Genomic DNA, 4,065 nt, shown 5'->3' with positions numbered 1-4,065 from the left:
CAGCCAAAGTTTTAAATATGTATAATTACTGCTTCTAATGTAGCTGTATTAAAGCAGTTTTGAAGTTAAATGAACTAGATAATATATATTAAGTCATATACGTGTGGGTTTTCCAATATCCTTCTTTCATTTTCAGCCTGAAATAGAATATTTGAAGGGTAATATTTTTATATTCCCTTGCTATTTCTATGCTGCGATTTATATATCTATATATCTTTGGTCTGTGTCCTGCCTTTAATAGCTTTGGAATACAATACAGAAAATATAAATTATACATTGGACATAATAATATTATAGAGCAACACAGGTGGCCTGATGGATCAAACACAAGATTAAGTGTCAAGAAACTTGAGTGGAACATCTCTTGATATTTAATGCTTACTTTTCTTTATTTCTTTTCTTTTTTTGTTCTTTTTTCTTTCTTTCATTTTCTTTCCTTTTTTGATTTTAAACTGAATAAGCCTTCTCTTCAGACAACTTCTTTAACTAATATCTTGGCTGTTTCCTTAGCTCCATACCTTAGCAAATCTGCCAGTAAAAACACTGTGACTTCACTCTCTGATTTTACCATGAGAACTCTTCATTTTCTCTTAAACATCTCCATCTTGGGCTTGTCTTTCAAACAATCCTTGTTAATGTGAAAAATTGACAAGGCAACAAGCATTATACCAGGCATTTAGGAAGATGCTAAATAAACTAAATAAATATTAGTTTTGCTTCCATTTCTATTGCCTTGAAAATTTTATTTCACAGTCTTTTCTGTCACTGCATTATGAGCTAAGGGAGAAAAGATAAAGAGAAACAATTGCTTTTAGCACTGACTACTTGCCCTCTGCTTCAGATTTTCCTCTTGTAAGAAGAGATATTGATGATTTTGAAATATATAGAAATAGCTTCATAGCCTAGGATCAGTGGTCCAACTAACTGACTTAAAAGATATGAATGGATTTATTAAGGGTATATTAAGAGTACACAAACACTGTATGTAATTTATTTCTTATAGAACTTACAATCCTTTTAGTTTCTATGTTATGAATTTAACAGATAAAAGAAAAGAGAACCAGAGATTTAAAGAAAATCACCCAAATGAGTAAATGCCAATGCTAAAATTTGAAATTGGAGATTTCAAGTCTCTCTGACATCAAAAACCCTTATTAGTAACATGACATTTGGCATGTTGCTTTGAGCTTCAGATTTCTCAGTTGAAAAGGAAGGTGGGTGGTGGTCATTCATTTCATTCTGAAGTATTTACTGAGCTATTATATGCTAGACATATGCTAAAGATATAATAGTAAGCTAAGCACAGAAACGATGTGTAACCTTATAGGGTGACAAATATTAAAATAATCATACTGAAAAATGAATAACCAGAAACTGATTTCAGATACTCTGGAAGATAGAAACATGATTCTATGTTTCATTCCTATGCACATAAGGAATGTTTGGAGTAGGGATAGAGGGGGAGAGGGTGGGTAAGTTTCCCTTGGGAAGTCCTGAAAGAGAAAATAGTGGGAGCAGATGTTGGTGGTGAGAGGAGCATGGCTTTTTCAAGGACCCGAGTTTTGTCATTGGAACTGGATGGAGTGTAAGGGAGATTTCCACAACAAACTCTTTCTACCCAATGCAGTTGTTCTGTGGTTTAAAGTCAAACAGGGGCAAGGCTAGCCAGGAGAAAGTGCTTTGTAAATTAGGAATCACTATGTTAACATGAAGGTTTGTGGAAGTTTTGCTGATTTCTTATTTTAAATGACTAGGACATTTCCCCCAAACTATTCTTAACATCTTAGCGTAGAGTGGAATCTTTTCATGGCATAAAAGTGGGGTTTATGGAGGAGCTTCTGTTTCAACAGTGACAGAGCTGGAGACAATTCCCAACAGACGTTAGCTTAACTCCTGGGGTGAAAATGTGCTTCAAAGCATCAAATATGCAGCCCCTGGCTGTTTCTAAAGAAGCCACCCAGAGACTGACAATTCTGCATTTGTAGTTTGATTAACCATAAATGTGGGCTTCTTAGCTGAAGTGGGGAGAGTCAGAGAAACCCAGGTTGTTTCATGAGCCAAAGGACAGAGGAGAATTCTCCCCACTGGAGAGTGAAGGAAGCAGTGGAGAGAAACATATAAGCTGGTGACTGATGGGTTGGTAGGTGAGTGGTCCTGCAGCAAAGACAACAGATTTCCGCCTGGGAGTCTTGCCCACCTTCCTCCCAGGTTTGCTTTCTAGTGAGGACTGCACCACACCCTCTTTCCAATGCAAGATATGGGGATAGCGACTCATCTCCTTCCCGATCAAAACTATTTTCTTTCACTCAGAGCACCTAAGAACAATTGCTTGCTGAATACATCTTCCAAATATGTATGTAAACGTTCTTAAGACTCCTGGCTTGACTGTGTTGGGGGTTTAGGAGTCTACTGTCAGGTACTGCGTGAAGTGTTTAATGTTGCTTCTGAAGATCGTTATCTCTTGATTTAACTTGGCGCTCTGTAAAGGTAAGGCAGCACGGGGCCTGGTGACATGCATGGGCAAGGGGCTATTGCACTGGTGCTACCACTGTAGCTCATTTGTCACCAGGTAAGCGATTTATCAACCACTCAGAGCCTCAGGATCCAGCTCTGTGAGACGTTTAACCAGAAAATTCCCTTCTAACTATAAAAATATATTCTTTATTTAGATTATTTAATTTTAGGTTTAAACTAAAAGAAAACAAGCTATCTAAATGATCATGAATGTAGCAGGTAAGGTTACCCTTTTGTAGTGAAAAAACACCTCCTAACTAAAGTTCATACATTGTTACATCAGAGACAACCTGGTTTCTGAGGATGAGCATGGGGGAAGCAAAAATAAAAACAGACTGGGGTGAAAGTAACAAGACCAGGTTCTAGAACTCTGCTGCTGGTAAACTGTGTGCTCCTTCATCTCTGGTCCTTGACCTGGCTGAGACTGAGTTTCCTCATTTGAGAAATCCTATCCTATCTTTTTTTTTTTAATTAATTCTTATTGGAGTATAGTTGCTTCACCTTGTTGTATTAGTTTCTACTGTACAGCAAAGTGAATCAGCTATACATATACATATATCCCCTCTTTCTTAGATTTCCTTCTGATTTAGGTCAATTACACAGAGCATTGAGTAGAGTTCCCTGAGCTCTACAATAGGTTCTCAATAGTTACCTATTTTATACATAGTATCAATAGTGTATATATGTCAGTCCCAATCTCCCAATCCTATCCTACCTTAAGGACAATATCAAGATAATAATCAAGATGTATTTCTGTAACATTTGACATTCTATAAACTCTTCCTCATTTGTAATCTCAACTCCTTCACACACCACCTTTCCAATGAGGATGGGGACACCCAGGTACGGGAAAGTTACAATTTTTTCCCAGGTAACAAAATCTCATTGTCCTCATGTGGCAGAAGCACATCCTAACACAAGCTCTTCAGTGAAAATGTGTCATACTCATGTAAATATCTCTTACTGCTCTAAGATAAGAAACTGTTCAATTTGCCCATGAGAAATGAAGGTGAGGACCCCAGGGAGGGGAACAGTGACTTGCGGGGGGCGGTGTGGTGAGGCTGATCCATGGCGCCTATGGGTCCCTGTACAACACCACTACACCTCTATTCCTCCTGTATCAGACCCTCCACCACACATGCTACTGTCCATTATACCTCCCTACTTGGGACCAGTACCCACCTCATCTGTTTTATCCTCTCCACATTTTCTCCTTAGCAGCTTATATCACTGAGACTTCCAAGGCCCTTGTTAGAAGGAGGTAGTTGGGGATAGGGGACTACAGTCATTGTAAGTAACATGGTCAGAACCTATGCTTACTTAGTCCATGGACCATTATCCCTACTCGGTGCACAGACTTCCATTAAGCAATGTTTGAAGGACAGATAAGGTCATGATCAAGGTCAGTGATGCTGGAAATAAGTTGCTGAAATTAAGGGTCATGCAATACAATTTTAAAAGTTTCTTATATCACAAAGTCATTGAAAATGCTAATAGTAATGGACAGATGCAGGAATTATAGAGCTGCATTCATGAAGATTGTGACTTTGC

The 4,065-nt window shown here is 38.2% G+C and overlaps 1 pseudogene; it reads left to right on the top strand.

Annotated features, from left to right (window-relative positions):
* Positions 1-2,720: 2,720 nt before the first annotated feature.
* Positions 2,721-4,065, top strand: part of LOC103090780 (metalloendopeptidase OMA1, mitochondrial-like) — a 9,264-nt pseudogene continuing 7,919 nt past the window's right edge.

The sequence above is a fragment of the Lipotes vexillifer genome, unplaced genomic scaffold (genome assembly GCF_000442215.2).
Source record: "Lipotes vexillifer unplaced genomic scaffold, Lipotes_vexillifer_v1.1 scaffold855, whole genome shotgun sequence".
Lineage (NCBI taxonomy): Eukaryota > Metazoa > Chordata > Mammalia > Artiodactyla > Lipotidae > Lipotes > Lipotes vexillifer.
Note: the sequence above shows the minus strand (reverse complement) of the source record. Positions and strands in the feature narration are given on the sequence as shown.